Below are 17783 nucleotides of genomic sequence, written 5' to 3'. Positions count from 1 at the left end.
AAAAAGGTTAAGAATTGCACTATAAAGAGATTAATCTTTACTTGTGACATTTTATTTTTACTCGAGTGACAAAACGCCCAATTCTGGAAACGGCCTCGTTATTGTCAACATGTGCCTCGGGTAAGCTTCCCATGAGTTCAGGTGCATTCGGCAAACGGACGCACTTGATCGCCATGTTCATTAAGAGACAGGAGTGGGAAGGTTAGAAGAAAAAGACATACAGTGCAACAGTGCTCGACGAGACATTCTGCGTGTCGGATAATTGATTACAGCACCATATATTTGTTGGTTATACATACTCTTTGAATTGTTTTGCACCAGGAGTCAGTGCAACAACACTGCAAAAAGTTAACAGGTAAGAAACCTATCAACCTTTTATAAAAAACACCGTGATTTATATTTATTTATTTTTGCAGCCTTGTGATGGAGAATCAAAAAAATAAAAAAGCAAGATTGAATGATAAAGGAAGTGGAAGTAGCAGTAGCCGACCCTTTCAAGACATATGGACCGAGATGTACGGGATTGTCGACAGAAACAACAGATCATTGCACATACTGTGTAATAAAATGGTAGTAAGCAGAACGCGGAATATAAAGAGACATTTTGAAACTAATCATTGTCAGCTCTTGAAAAAAAAGTATTGATGAAAGGAAGGAATACATTTCTAGGCAGCTACACCTCTACAAAAGTTAATCAAATTCCATCATTAAATTTGTAACATGCTCTACAAATTTAACATCAGCAAGTTGCTGTATTGCTCACTCCATAGCTCAGCATGGAAAAGCCCTCAGTGACGGAGAATTTATTAAGGAAACATTTCTAAGATGTGCACCAGCTCTATTTCACGATATGAAAAATAAAGATGATATTATTAAAAGAATTTCTGAGTTACCACTCAGTAGAAATACTATCAAAGACAGAATAACAGATCTTAACAAAAATGTACAACATCAATTAAAAAAAAAGACTTAAATAGTTGTAAATATTTTTGATTTCTCTTGATGAAACTACTGATGTCATATCAAATGCTCGGTTGGCCATTATTGCTAGATATTCTGATGGTATCACAATGAGAGAAGAGTTGATAAAGTTAGAATCAGTGCCAATAAGTACATCAGGAAACGAAATATGTAAGGTTGTTATAAAAACATTCAGTGACGTAAACATTGATATCTCTAAAATTGTGTCAGTCACGACAGATGGGGCACCAAATATGGTGAGAAAAAATGTGGGATTCCTGAAATTGTTTATGGAAGCTATTAGACATCCACTTGTACCTTTTCATTGCATTATCCATCAGGAGGCGTTGTGTGCCAAATCGGGATTCTCAGAATTGAATGATTTAATGTCAGTTGTAACAAAAATTGTGAATTTTATAGCTTCTCGACCCCATCACAAGTGAGAATTTTCTGCACTTATGAACCTGCAATCAAAGAATTAGCAGACAAACTTCAGCACCAAAAAAGTCACTAATTTCTAGTTTTCGTACCATTTGATTATTATTGTTTTTTATTATTATTTTTACCTAAATGTACATTGTTTTTCTGTTTTTTGTTTTCATTTTATACATATTTTTGGTTGATTTTTCTGTGTTAAATGGCTTTTAAATATATAAAATAAATATCAAAAATATAAATCTTTTTTTTTACTACGATTGCAACTATAAAAAAAAATTATGACTATTTCTATATGTGACATGGCACCAGAGTTAAGTTAGGGTTTCTCAAAATTTTGACATGCCGAGCTCAAAAGGTCCGCCATCACTGGCCTATTTGGAAGGCAATTTGTTGGTTTCTTCCATAAGTAAACATACTCTTATCAAGCAATTAAGAAATCACACTAAACAGTATTTATCCAAAGAAGTTGAAAACTTATATGCATACAAAAGTCAGTATACAGATATTTATAGCAGTTTTATTTATGAATGTCAAAATGTGGAAGCAACCATTCTTCAGTAGGAGAATGGTTAAATTAATTGTGATATCTAGGCAATGGATTATTATTCAACTTTAAAAATATAAATGAGCTATGAAGCCATGGAAAGACATGGAAAAAACTAAGTGAAAAGTGTAACTTAAAATCTTTGTGATTTTTTTGTATTATACAGTTGTAAGAGCTTTCATATATCTTATAAATGGTAGAGGAATCATGAATGTCTATAAAACACATAAATACAAGTAAAATATATTACCTAGTTTTAAGAGACATAGTATGAAGTTATACATTTTATTTCATTTTTGGAACATATGTAGTCCTAGAGCTGCAGAGATATACTTAATAATAAATAGTTTTATGTTCAAATGCAGTCATTTAAAACTCTGCATTTTAAGTGCTTTAGTTTGGGCTCCCCAGAGCAGACCCTGGGCAAGGACCTGTGCACATGCTTCATCAAAGAAGTGCTCCCAAGCAAACCCAGCGATGGACTGCAGGGAGAAGGACAGAGAGAAGAAGTCAAGGAAGAAGACATGGGTGCAATTTCAGGGAAAGCCTCACAGAGTGTAACTTTGGCCTGATACATTGGAGAAATTCTAGCCTCAGGGTCAATATGCCTCAGAAGCTATCTCAACCAAGGGCATATAAGCTGGGTTTTATATTATTATACCCATCAGTTCTCAGCTCAGGGCTGCTAGGATTTTGCCTGTGGGATGATGGACTGTATCTTTTAGGTAATTCGGGCTCTTTTTGGTCTCTAAGATATCAAGACCAGTTTTCTAGAGTTGCAGCTGTTGACTATTGGACACAAAAGCAAAATAACACCAAAGCTAGAGGAAATTGAATACAGAAATGCTACAATCAATCTTTAAGTATCTGGGTGGAAAGACAAAAGTGTTGCTTACAATGAGGTTGTCAGAACAGTGCCACTCATACTTAGAGGTAGGCATCTCAGACATGAGAGAATAATGATATACTTGCAAACATAGCTTTATAAGTAATGGGACAGGTTGAAAGCATGAGTCTTCTATGTTCTCTCTCTTTCTTTTTTCATGCTACCAAAATTTATACCTCTTAATTATTTTACCAAGTGACTTATGCCCATATATAAGAACAAAGAGATATATCTGTTAATTAAATCCATCCTTAAAACCAAAACATCCATACATCAAACTCAAAGGACTTGTTCACTATACTGTCCAGTAAAAAAATCAGGTATCTAGTCTGCATCTATAGTATGAAATTCTCTGGGCTCGCAACTTGGTTCCAGAAACAACTCATTATCTCCCTGGGTCTGTGGAGGGTCTCTGGACTCAAAACTTTTTTTTTCTTTTTAAGAATTCCTGGTTTTCACATGGTGTCCTAATTCCCATAGTCTCATGCTTCCTGATCATATATGTCACAACATTTTTAATATAGAGATGATACTAAATTAATGAATTTCTCATTATCTTGTGAATTGGAAGTTTAGGTAACATAATTTTTTTTTACTTGGTATGATTTATAGACTTTTATTTAACTGCTAGAGGCCCAGTGCACAAAATCATGCACGAGTGGAGTCTGGCCAGCCTGCCCTGATTGGGGCCGATCTGGCTGGGCCAGCCAGGGGGAGGGGACATGGGAGGTTGACCGATTGGCCCTGCCCCTGTTCGGGGTGTGGTGGGCTGATTGGGGCAGGGCTGGCTGTGGGGAGGGGCCCTGAGCTGTTGGTGGGCTGGCTCCACCCCCTGATTGAACTCTGGTAGAACTCCTGGTCGAGGGGACAATTTGCATATTACCCTTTTATTATATAGGATAGAACAAATAAAATTATTACCTTAAAAAATAAAATCTTTATTAAATTTGGCATTGTACAAATATATTTGAATACCCACCCCAACAAACCTCATATGAAAACTTCGAAAGTTTTAAAATGGTGAAATTTGACAGAGTATTTCCTGATTATACTGTCTCTTTCTCATTCCTGACTCTAGACACTTACAATTTTAATATTTGCTATTTGCTCCAGGTATGATGTTAAATTTATTGCTTCATACTGCCTCTGATATAGTTAGGCTATGCAGTTTATTTATATCTTTCTTTCATAAACCTTCATGAGTTTTGCTACCATTTGTTCATTTTGGTCCCATTTTTATCTAGAGACTGAAGCAGGAGTGATTTACAGGGTTAATGAAGGCCCAGGCTTGTGGCCTTTCTTCACAGTTTTCCTGTCCCTATTGTAGATCACACTGACACTTTTACAAGGCGAGGCATTTGTTTATTAACACCCTGTTTAGAATTTCTCTGTGCTGGTTCTGTAGCAAGCCTGAATTAATTAGATTTTTGTTGTTGTTGTTTTACTATTAGCATAGAAAAATGATATTGAAAATTTGCTGCTGCTTTTTTAATGTCCTTAAAATTATTCTCTGTTTGTATGGGAATATGGAAGAAAGATGAGTAAGCTAATTGTCATGCTGCTAAATTTATTTCATGTTGCTTTCGTAAACCAAATAATCCATCGTACTTTGGTGTCTAAAAAATAAAGTCCTCTGATCTGATAGTTGTAAAATGTTATTGCTGTTTCCAAAGTTGGATTTTAGTTAGAACCATTAAATATTTTTTTTTAATATATTTTATTGATTTTTTACAGAGAGGAAGAGAGAGAGATAGAGAGTTAGAAACATCGATGAGAGAGAAACATCGATCAGCTGCCTCCTGCACATCCCCCACTGGGGAAGTGCCCACAACCCAGGTACATGCCCTTGACCGGAATCAAACCCGGGACCTTTCAGTCCGCAGGCCGACGCTCTATCCACTGAGCCAAACCGGTTTCGGCAGAACCATTAAATATTTAAGAAATCAATAAAAATAGTTATTTGAAAACATCTAAATGCACATGATCTTCATATCATTCTACAAAGTTATAAAATACAGGAAAGAACCCCTTTGGTCTAATTTAAAATAATGGGAATGAACATTGTTGATCCTGCCACAGACACCTTCAATTCTTTATTTATTTAGGATTAGAAGTATCGATATGAAATTAATATACAAATTTAAGTATTATAATCCCACTACATGTCCAAATACAGATTTTACAATTGCTCCAAATTATTATTAAATTAATAGATTCTTTTAATGTAAAATAAAAAATTAAAGTTATTAGTAATTAGTTTATTTTTCTCTAGTAATAAAATTTTAAGAGTACTGACTATATCTTAGTTTATACTAGTCAGGCCTACTTAATTTCTCAAAATAAAATATTCAGTGATAGGTATAAAGTAAACAGAAATAGTTGTAGTCCTTTGTTAAGATATCTTTTGTTCTTTGTCTTTTAGATAGTGAACTAAAAACAACAAAGAGGTAATTAGTAAATGTAACTGTATATTTTTACCTCCTGAGCATTTTATGTCCTGATTTATTTCAACCAATGCCTTTTAATAGTTTGTCACCAAATCTGATTTCTAAAGGTCCCTCTATGTTTTTCAGTTTTTAAACTTTTAAGATTTTTACAATAAATTTTGTGATAAGAATCACTTTGGAAGCTTGTTAAAAATAGAGTTAACCAGGCCATATTTCCTAAATTCTTATTGCATTGGGACAGTCCCAGAGATCTATAGTATAACAATCACCAGCACCAAAACAATCATCAGCAAACTTACTCAATAAATTGCTAAAAATACTCCACAGGAAGCCATTTCTAGGTCCTTTTTCAGTGTCCCAAATCTTTGCTGAATAACTTGCATTTAATTTACTATCCTAGAAATACAAATAAATTGGTAGAATACTGCATAAACAAGAAACATTTACCATTTGCTTTTATTTCATAAGTATATATTCTATGAATTAATAAAACACATTAACATCATCACTTTACATATAATAAAATTATATAGACTTTTAAAATAAATTATTAAAAATGCCATAACACACTGTTAGTTCATTTAAATTTTTTGCTTAATTTTTAATCTTCTATAATGTTCTATGAGAGAAATAATACTCTAATAGGTATATGATTAAGACAATGCATTTTTTAAATCTAATGAGAAAGTTCTTTTAATCTCATAAACTTAATATGGCATTAAATATCTTCTATTATTATTTTTTTCTTTCCTTTCTTTCCTCCTCTCCTGTGGGTTTTTTTTTTTTTTTTTGAGTTCCAGTAGGCTTTTATTGAGCTAAAGTTGCAAAAATCAAGATTTTACCAACCACCTTTTGTGAACCTTATAAACTCAGCAGAGACTCTGGTTCATGTTTCTGTACACACTACATAACATACCCAAACAAAAACAGAGCACCACTGGAATATCAACAACAACAAAACCAGCAGGCAGGGTTTTATGCTTTTTCTTTTTGTTTTTTTGCTGTGGGCAAAAAAAATGTTGAAGAGGATTTTGAAATTTTAAAGCTTAGGGATGGTATTGTTCTGGTATTTGTTCTTACTTTGGCTATTACTCTCTTATATAAACTAAAACTTTAATGAGTAGTTGTCTACATTGTTGATTATATGTATATCAGTTTTGTTGTGGGCAGTGGGGACAGCACCAGGTGTTAGACACCTGGGGTTAGACTGGACCTGGTTTCAGCAACCTTGGTACTTGAGTTCTGGATAGGAAAGAATTCAGAGTCAATACTCAAACTATAAGAGAACATCTCTCTCTCTCTCTCTCTCTCTCTCTCTCTCTCTCTCTCTCTCTCTCTATATATATATATATATATATATATATATATATATATATATATATATATATAAACTAGGGGCCCAGTGCATGAATTCGTGCACCTTGAAAGGAACTGTGGGCTGCGAGGTTGCTGTGGGCACATGGAGGTGGGTCTCAGCCTATCCTCCGTGCCCCCACCAGCCACCTCCCACCACGGCCCCTGGTCTCCTGTCTGCTGGCAGCCCCATTTCCACCACCACCACTCCCACATGCTGATAGCACAGAGCAATTGGGGCCGGCACCAGCAGTGGGTGTGAGCAGGGCCGGTGCTGTTAGCAGGGTCGAGTGCCAGTTGCTGCCCTGATTGCCCCTGAGGAGCAGGGGGAGGTGGAGAAACCCTCAGAGGCGACTGTGGCTGGCATCTGCCGCTCGCACTCACTAATGGGGGTAGAACAATCGGGGACGGCACAGGGAGCTGGCAGAGGGTGAGTGGCAGCTGCAGGTGTGAGCGGGGCTGGTGCCAGCAGTGGGTGTGAGCGGCAGCTCTGGCGCCAGCAGGGGGTGTGAGCAGGGCCAGCACCAACAGCAGGTGCAAGCTCTGCTAGGAGGACCACAGCACACAGGAGCAAAGGATTTTTAGTAACCACCAGAGGCTCACCCCTATGACAGCAACCAGTGCCTCATCTTGATCTGGTGCCCCCACTCACCTGCTCCACCATCCTGCCACAGCCGATGCCTGCCATGTTCCATGCACACCTCCTGGTGGTCAGCGTATGTCATAGCGACTGGTTGTTCAGTTGTTCTGCTATTTGGTCTATTTGCATATTAGGGTTTTATATATATATAGAAGCCTAAGCAATACTTAATGACCAAAAGACCATAATGACTGGAATGACCAGTCAACCAGTCGCTATGACATACACTGACCACCAGAGGGCAGATGCTCAATGCAGGAGCTGCCCCCTGGTGGTCACTATGCTCCCACAGCCAACCTCCCATGGCCAGCCAACTTTCCACAGTCCCTCCCCTTGTCCCTCTCCCCGGTCAGCAGGCCCCGATCAGCCCGGCCCAGATTGGCTCAGCCCAGATTGGGACTGGGCCAGATGGCCCCAATTGGCCCTGATCACTGGCCAGGCCTTCGGACCCCACCCATGCACAAAATTGTGCATCGGGTCTCTAGTTTATTTATAAAATCACAGAGGTGGAAGAAATAATTTGTAAAAGAAATGGGTTTAGTAAACAAGTTATAGAGGCAACGGAAGGGCCCTTGGAGCTGGGGAGTGAGGAAGGTAAAGGTGATGTGTCTGAAAGGATTGAGTTGCAGAGGGGTGGGCAGAGGAAGGGGCAAGTGAGGATGTGCTCCCTGGTGGGAGGAAGGGAGAAAGAACCGGCTCCTCTGCCCTAAGGGTTTTAAGGGTGGAGATTTTAAGGGAGGTACCAGGGAAAGATCTCAATAGAATATTCAGCAGTTTCCCAGGCCTGTCCTTTCAGGGTCGCTATCTCCACTGATGATTGGTTGGTCTGGACCAGGGCAGATTTCATTATTTACTAGTAATGCAGCTGATCCTAAGGTCAGCCCTAGCATTTATTGTCTGTTTTTGCTGCTTTTCTGGGCCTGGAGCTGAAATATAATTGAGGCCTAAATGCTATTTCTAGGGAGGAAAGGGTAGGGGGTCCAAAGTACATGACCAGCAATATGCTAGGAGAGGAAAGGTCACCCTGGGAGTGAGGCCCCACCCTACAGTTGTCCTTTGCTAGTCGCCCAGGGCTTATCATCCTGGTGACCTTCTGTCCCTGGCCCATTGTCCTTGCTCTGCTCATGTCTGTCTAACTGCCTACCACAGTTTCAAAAGTTATACCAAAATGCATGAAATAAAATGTTTTAGATTATTTGGAAATTATATGAAGAAGAAGTGGTTTGAGGTATTGATGAAACAGGAGTCATCATGACTTTTTAATTAAGTAATTAGTTAATTATTTTTTTAATTTTTAGATAAGCTTTTCTGCATTTATCCAATTTAAAACTAATATTTAAGTAATTAAGTACAAATTAATAAATGTTCTTTTTTAATATAAAAATTTTAAAATATATTTTTATTGATTTCAGAGAGGAAGGGAGATGGAGAGAGAGATAGAAACACCAATAATGAGAGAGAATCATTGATTGGCTGCCTCCTGCATGCCCCACACTGGGGATAAAGCCTGCAACCTGGGCATGTGTCCTGATTTGGAATCAAACAGTGACCTCCTGGTTCATAGGTGGACACTCAACCACTGAGCCATGTCTGCTGGGTGACTTTTTAATTTTTGATGCTAGGTAATGGGCACATAAGAATTCACTATACTTTGTTGTCTATATCTATCTGTTTGAAATTCTGCCTAATGATTTTTAAAGTTGTACAAAGTTTATCTATGCTAAAGAACAAAATCCAACCAAGTAAATCAGAGGATCTAATTGCCTTTCTTAAGTGATTCATGAATTGGGCAGCATCACATCTAGCAAGTAGAAGTGAAAACAGGCCAGTAATCCAGGACGAGCAAAAGAGGGAAACTGAGACAGATAGTTAAACAGCAATTTATAGCCATGCAGAAAACCCTGCCTCGTGCCCCTTTGTCTCCAGTTTAAATATGCTGCAGGTCTTTGTCTGGACCTGACCCTTTCTTATTGGTCCCTTTCCTTAATTTGGGACCCCCATGTTTTCATCACTGGTCTTTCTGCTACATAGAAGATGAGAGGGTGGGTGGGAAGACATCAGCCAAAGAACTTGTATGCATATATACATAACCCATGGACACAGGTAATAGGGTGGTGAAGGCCTGGGGTTGGGGGCAGGGGTGAGCTAGAAGGGGTTAATGGGGAAAAACGGGACATATGTAATACTTTCAACAATAGAGATTTAAAAAGAAAGAAACAAAAAAGAAATGAAGAGGTACAAGAAACAAAAAAAGTATACGAAACAAAAAAGGAACAATAGTTAAATACATTTTACTACCAGATAGGTAATTTTTTAATAATCATTGTAAAATTTAACATAAACAAAGCCACTTTGAAACGGATGCAGAGCTGCCATTCTAGAGGAACTGCTTTGCATGTCCTACTCCTCAAATTTTTGGAGTGTTAAAACTGCGCAAGATAACCTTTGGATTGGGCCTAAGGCAGCATTTTATCTTAAACAACTATTCGCAAAGATAATAAGAAAACAGATGTTATGATTACCAGACTAAAAATCAAAACCATCTCTAAGATGTTAGCTTATCTACACCTGTAGATGTTCCTTCCTCCTATCGATGGGATTCTCCCCCTTCCCTTTCTCATAAATACCCCTTGCCTTGCCTCCTAATTGAAACACTATTTACAATTTCTGCCGGAATCAGTGCTTTCTGAATAGCTATTATTTTGGATCTCAAATTCATGCTTGCTGCCTCTCACTTTTGGCTTTTTATTTTTAAGTTAACATAATCAATAGTGCTTAGATAATAATAAAATCGAATTAAAGAATAAAACCAATGCTGGGAGGTTCCCTACTCTGTCTTTTTCTCTCTTTTGTAAAAAATTATAGATAAAATGGCTGGCCATTAGGTCTGTTTAACCTCATGAGGGATTCAGTAGTTTTTAATATAGTAAAAGAACTGTAAAGCCATCGCCATTATCAATTTAAGAACATTTTATAGTCCAAAAAAGGAAGCCTATACTTATTAGCAATCATTTCCATTTCCCTCTACCATCCTAAAAGTTTTATGCAGCCACTGATCTACTTTCTGCCTCTATTTATTTACCTATCCTGGAAATATCATGTAAATGGAATCATACAACATGTGGGATTTTGTGGCTGGCTTGTTTTACTTATTGTTTTCAAGATTCATCTGTCTTATAACTTTTAATTGAACTTTATTTCTCTTTATTTTCAAGTAATGCTTTATTTTATTCTTTTTTAAAGATTTTTAAATTTATTTTTAGAGAGAGAGGAAGGGAGAGTGAGAGAGGAACATCGATGTGAGAGGGGAACATCTGCTGGCTGCCTCCTTCAGGTGCCCTATCAGGGAATGAGCCTGCAACCCATGCATGTGTGTTGCCCAGGAATCAAACCAGCAGCCTCTTGGTGCATGGACGACACCCAACCAACTTAGCCACATTTTATTTTATTGTGGCTATTCCACATTTAACTTATCCATTCATTGAATGATGTATTTGAGTTTAAACTTTTGGCTATTAAGTTAGTGCTAGAAAGGCTTTTTCCTTTTACCCCAAATATATTATGTGTTGTCTTTTCCAATATTGCTTATTTAAATCTCTTACTCTGAGGGGGTGTCAAACAATTCATTTTCTTTCTGACACCATCTACCTGAAGTTAGCATCAGATCTCACAAATTTCCCAGCCCCATCGACAAGACTGCCCCCACTTTGGAAGCCATGTGCAAATTCTTGGCCATCTGTACTTCTTATTGACTGATATAAACTAAAGTTAATTTAGATTGTAATCCTATATGTAATAAAAGCCTAATATGCAAATCGACCAAAAGGGCAGAACGACCGGTTGCTATGACGTGCACTGACCACCAGGGGGCAGACACTCAACACAGGAGCTGCCCCCTGCCCGCAGAGCCCAGGCCAGCCAAGGCAGGTGTCAGCAGGCCCTCCCTCACAATCGCCCCACCAGTCACCCTGTAGAGGGAGGTGACAGGTAGTGGTGGCGGGGGTCGGGTCCGGCAAGCAGGCGGCACCAAGCTGACCAAGGTGAGTGCCAGTGGGGGCCCCCCCAATCGCCTCACCGGTCGCCCCACAGATCAGCCCTGATCACCGGCCAGGCCTAGGGACCCTCCCCATGCACGAATTTCGTGCATTGGGCCTCTAGTAAAGAATAAAAGGTGCCGAACCGGTTTGGCTCAGTGGATAGAGCGTTGGCCTGCAAACTGAAGGGTCCCAGGTTTGATTCTGGTCGAGGGCATGTACCTTGGTTGCGGGCATATCCCCAATAGGGGGCGTGCAGGAGGCAGCTGATCGATCTCTCTCATCGATGTTTCTAACTCTCTATCCCTCTCCCTTCTTCTCTGTAAAAAAATCCATAAAATATATATATATAAAAAAAAGAGAAAAAAAAGAATAAAAGGCATTTAACTGAGCAAAAAGCAGCGGCTGCCCAGGAGGCACACATCAGGTAGCAACCTAAACTGTGTTCAGCTGAGACAAAGGAGAGGCCGTCTTTAGTAGTGCAGGTGTCACCAGCTGAGGGGTTCTTGTTCCCCCTCCCCCAAGATAAAAATCAGAGGATGAAGCAAAACAAATTCAAAAGAAGTTTACTGAAAACAAGAGGTTTACTGCATATCTTTCTTATTATATAGTGGTGCTGCTTTGAAAACAAAGTGCAGGGGGGGGGGGGAAGTGATGGAGAAATAAAGATGTCAGATGAAAAAACAAACCAACAAAAAAGTGGAGGGGAAGGGGAGGGAAGGAGCTTGATGAACCAAAAGAGCACATACTAAGAGAGCGTGACTCCCCAAACTGCTGCTGGGGTCTGGCTCAGGTAGACACAGAGTAGATTTCTTTGCTTCCCAGGCTCCCACTGTGAGCTAGCATTGGCCCACCTGCAGAGTAAAGCTTTTTTGCTTTCTAGAAGCTCTTTGCTTCCCAGGTTCTTGCCATTAGCTGATATCCATTGGTGTAGTTGCAGAACAGAGCTCTTTGGGAAGTGCCTGAAGAGAAACTTTAAACTTATCTAGGAATGGCTTAAACAATATAATTGAAGACACTTTCCATTTGTCTAACAGAGGCACAGCCTGTCTCAAAATTTCTGGCTAGGCCCTAGCCAGTTTGGCCCAGGGGATAGAGTGTTGGCCTGCGGACGGAAGGGTCCCAGGTTCGATTTCAGTCAAGGGCACATCCTCAGTAAAGGGCTTGCAGGAGGCAGCGATCAATGATTCTCCCTCATCATTGATGTTTCTATCTCTTGCTCCCTCTCCTTTCCTCTCTGAAATCAATAAAAATATTTAAAAACAAACAAACAAAACACCATCTGGCTAGGTTCTCAATGAAGTCCATTATATGTAAATGAGGTATTCAAATTGTGCAGTTCTGATTGGACAGGGCAGGTCTCAGTCCATTGGTAGAAAAACAAAACCAGGATTGTTGTTTTTTGCACTGGTTGACTCAGCCTGCAGAAACAGGCATGGCATACTATACGTAGCCCAGAGTTCAGTCTGAGGTTCTTCCTGGTAAACAGAATTCCTGAAGCTCCTCTAAGTAAATGGCAGCCAGGTTCTTATTATTTATAATATTTGGGCCTTTGGTTGACTTTTGAGAGTCCATTTCAGCAGATAAATTCTTTCTTAGAGTTTACATCAAATGAACCTTTTTTCTTGCAGTTCACATTAGCTCTAAATCAGGCGTTCCTATGACATCCTCCTCAGTTTTGCTAATTTGTAGAATGACTCAGAGTACTCAGGAAGGCACTTTACTCATGCTTACCAGTTTATTCTAAAGGATACAAATGACTACCCAGATGGAGTAACCTAGAGCGATGTCCAGAGAGTCCCCAATGTGGGAGCTTCCATCACCATGGAGTTGGAGTCTGTCACTCTCCCTGAATATAGATGTGTTTTGCAATTCAGAAACTCCTCAAAACCCATTGTTCAGAGCTTTTTATGGAAGTTTCATTATGTAGGCAATGCTGATTGAATCACTGACCAATAGTGATTAACTCAATCTCCAGTTCCTCTTCTTTCCTCAGGGGTGGGGGTGGGGGGTGCCATTGAAAATTTCAAATTTCTGAGCTTTAAACAAGGATTAGCCTTTCCAGTGGCCAGCTCCCATCCTGAAGCTCTCTAGGAGCCCATCAAGAGGCACCTGGTTAGAACAGATGGTATTACTATCACCTTTGTCACTGAGGAAATTTCAAGGGCTTTATTATTATTACTAGAATCCCAATGCATGAAATCCATGCAAGGGGCTCAGCCCTAGCAGCCCCGGCTGGCCCTCGCAGCCCTGGCTTCATACAGAGGGTCATTCAGCTGTTTGGTTTAATTAGCATATTAGCTCTTTATTATATAGGACTAGAGGCCTGGTGCACAAAAATTTGTGCACTTGGGGGGGCAGTCCCTCAGCCCGGCCTGTGCTCTCTCACAGTCTGGGAACCCTCGGGGGATGTCTACCTGCGAACTTAGGCCTGTTCCCCAGGGGATCAGGCCTAAGCTGGCAGTCAGACATCCCTCTGGCAGCCCGGCAGCTCTCGGGGTATGTCCACTTGCCAGCGGGGAACAGACCTAAGCTGCAATCGGACATCCTTAGCACTGCTGAGGAGGCAGGAGAGGCTCCCGCCACCACTGCTGTGCTGGTAGAAGTCAGCCTGGCTTGTGGCTGAGCAGAGCTCCCCCTGTGGGAGCGAACTGACCACCAGTGGGCAGCTCTTGCATTGAGCATCTGCCCCCTGGTGGTCAGTGTGTGTGATAGTGACCAGTCATTCCCAGTCGTTCTGCTGTTAGGATCAATTTGCATATTACCTTTTTATTATATAGATTGTGCAAGTGTAGGTCTTCCTTCCCCCTGCTCCCAGCACCAGCTTCCCTCTGGCACCCAGGACCTGGGCTTCCCTTGCAGAGGGAGGCCCCATCCACCTGCCACAGCCTGCTGGTCAGTGGCCTGGGCCTCCCGCCTTGGAGCAATCATGGAGCCCCCAGATTGATCGCCCCGCCAGCCTTTGGCCTGGGCCTCCCTCTGAGGGGCAATCATGGGGCAATGGCTGGGCCCCCAACAAATTGCATTGCACCCACCTTGGCTGGCCTGGTTCCAGTGGGAGTCATAGTGAGGTCCCAGATGGTCATCCAGGAGGTCGTTCCATTGTTCGGCTGTCTGGTCTAATTAGCATATTACACTTTTATTATGATAGATGGTGCTGCTTTGAACATTTGTGTACAGTTTCTGTATGATCGATGTGATTTTTATTTCTTTTGAGGATATATGAAATATACATTGTTTTTTTAAAAAATATATTTTATGGATTTTTTACAGAGAGGAAGAGAGAGTGATAGAGAGTTAGAAACATTGATGAGAGAGAAACATCGATCAGCTGCTTCCTGCACACCCCCTACTGGGGGTGTGCCCTCAACCAAGGTACATGCTCTTGACTGGAATCGAACCTGGGACCTTTCAGTCCACAAGCTGATGCTCTATCCACTGAGCCAAACCATCAGGGCTGAAATATACATTTTTAGTTTATGTGGTAACTTTAATTTTAATAATTTGAGCAATCAAAAAACTATTTTCCAAAGCAGCTGCACCATTTCATAATTTTACCAGCAAGGTATGAGTTACTATTTCTGCACATCTTTGTTAAGATGTGTTAGTGTCTGTGTTTTTGATTGTTCATAGTAGCTATGAAGTAAAATCAAATCTTGTGTTTTTTAAAATTTATGTTTCTTTAACAATTTATAATGTTGAGCATCTTTTCATGTGATTATTTAGCCACTTACATACCTTTTTTAGAGAAATGTCTATTCATATCTTTTGCCCATTTTGTATTAGATCATTGATCTTTTGATGATTGAGTTGTAAGTGTTCATTATATATTCTGGATTCAAGTCCCTTACCAGATATGTAATTTGCAAATATTATCTCTCCTTTTGCAGGTTATATTTTCACTTTCTCAAGGAAATATTATGTAGCATAAAAGTGTTTACTTTTGATGAGTGCAATTTATCTGTTATTTTCTTTTGTAGCTTGTGTTTTGTAATTGTATAAGAAACCATTGCCTAATCTAAGGTTATAAAAATTTACTCCTATATTTTTTCTAAGAGTTTAATCATTTCAATTATCACAATACCTCTATGATTCATTTTGTGTTAATTTTAGTGTATGATATCTGGAAGGCATCCAATGTAAAGTTTTTGTACATGTATATCTTGTTGCCCAGTACCATGTATACGCAATGGTTTATTTTTGGATTCTCAATTTTATTCCTCTGATCTGTAGTTTTCTTCTTATATGATCAAAACATTCTCTTGTTTAATGTATCTTTGTAGTAAGTTTTGAAAATCAGAAGTGATAGTTTTCCAACTCTGTTCTCATATTTCAAGTTTATTTTTGTTAACTAGGACCTCTTGTAATTCCAATTCCATTAACTAGGGTCAATTTGTAGATTGCTGCAAAAAAACAACAACAGTTGAATTTAGATAGAAATTGTGTCAATTCTGTACCTTAATATGAGGAATAGTGTCATTGTACAAAATTAAATCTTTTGGTCCATGCAAAACAGAATATATTTCCATTAATTTAAATCTTCATTATTTTTTAAATGATATTTTGTAATTTTTAGTGTACATGTCTTACACTTCTTTTGTTAAACTGATTCTAAACACTTTAGTTTTTCGATGCTATTATTAGTGCATTATTTTCTTAATTTCAGCTTTGATCATACCATCAATTTTTACATATAGGTATATTATACATACTTTATAAAATCAATCTTTCACTAAAATTAGCATGATGTTAATTGTAGGTTTTTGGAGATACTTCTTATCAGATTAAGAAAGTTCCCGCCGAAACCGGTTTGGCTCAGTGGATAGAGCGTTGGCCTGCGGACTGAAAGGTCCCAGGTTCGATTCCGGTCAAGGGCATGTACCTTGGTTGCGGGCACATACCCAGTGAGGAGTGTGCAGGAGGCAGCTGATCGATGTTTCTAACTCTCTATCCCTCTCCTTTCCCTCTCCCTTCTTCTCTGTAAAAAAATCAATAAAATATATTTTAAAAAAAGAAAGTTCCCTTTAATTTGTTTATTTTTCTTTTTCTTTTTTTCTTTTTTTTTTTTTTCCATGATAGGATAGACTATTTGAATGTAAGATGTTTTTTCTGCATTTATTTAGATCAGCGGTTCTCAACCTGTGGGTCACGACACCTTTGGGGGTCGAATGACCCTTTCACAGGGTCGCCTAAGATCATTGGAAAACACATATATAATTACATATTGTTTTTGTGATTAATCACTATGCTTTAATTATGTTCAATTTGTAACAATGAAAATACATCCTGCACATCAGATATTTACATTATGATTCATAACAGGAGGAAAGTTACAGTTATGAAGTAGCAACGAAAATAATTTTATGGTTGGGGGTCACCACAACATGAGGAACTGTATTAAAGGGTTGCGGCATTAGGAAGTTTGAAAACCACTGATTTAGATGCTTATGTATTTGTATTCTTTATTCTGTTAATATGTATTAAGTCTATTTAGGTTATTTATTTCTAATACAGTCAGCTTCAGTCTTTTGTGTCCATTATGTGTTCAATGAATTTATCTATTAAATCAAAGTTATCTAATTTATTGGCATGCAATTGTTAATACTATTCTTTTATAATTTGTTTTATTTCTGCAAGATCATTATTAATGTCTCTACATTAATTTCAGATTTTAGTAATTTAAGTCTGCTCCTTTTCTTGTTTAATTTAGTGAAAACTTTGTAAATTTTGTTGATCTTTTCAAAGAAGCAGTTTTGGTTTCATTAATTTCCTTGATTGCTTTTTCTATGATCTGTATCTTTTATTTCTATTATACACTTTATTCCATCTTTCTGCTTGATTGCTCTCCCCATCCCCTCCCCTCCAGTGTCTAAAATGGCAAGGCTATTTTGCTCTCTCACTTCTTCACAATCTTATAACCTTTGCTTTGAACTCTGTATCTAGTAGTTTGCTTGCTTCCACTTCATTAGGATCTCTTTCTGGAGATTTCTTCTATTCTTTTTTGTGACATGTTTCTTTTTCTCTGCATTTTGATTGCTTCCCTGTGTTTGTTTCTATGTATAGGCAGAGCTGCTATGTCTCCTGAAATTGGTAGAATGGTTTTGTGTAGTAGGTGTCCTATAGGGCCCAGTGGCTCAGCCTCCAGTCACCTCTGCTGGGCACTCTAGGTGCGGCCTGTGTGGGCTGTGTGTACAGTCTTATAGTTGAGTCTTGATTGCTTTTGGTGTCACTGGGAGGAATTGACCTCCAGGCTAATTGGCTGTGAGGACCAGCTGCAAGTACAGTAGAAGAGCTGCTGTTCAGGAGACAACCCTATGGAGCAGGACTTACTTTAGTGGGGCTTTGCTACTTACTGAGTCTGCCCCTTGAGTGTGTAGCTTGTGGATATATAAAATTGTAATCTGGTATGGTCTGAAGTTGTCCATTGGGTGCACTGGCTCTGGGGCCTCCCAGGAGGTGCAAAGTCAACCACTGCCTGGTG

Source organism: Myotis daubentonii, chromosome 2 (genome assembly GCF_963259705.1).
Source record: "Myotis daubentonii chromosome 2, mMyoDau2.1, whole genome shotgun sequence".
In the NCBI taxonomy this organism is placed as follows: Eukaryota; Metazoa; Chordata; class Mammalia; order Chiroptera; family Vespertilionidae; genus Myotis; species Myotis daubentonii.
The sequence above is the reverse complement of the archived record's forward strand: the minus strand, read 5'-3'. Positions refer to the sequence as shown.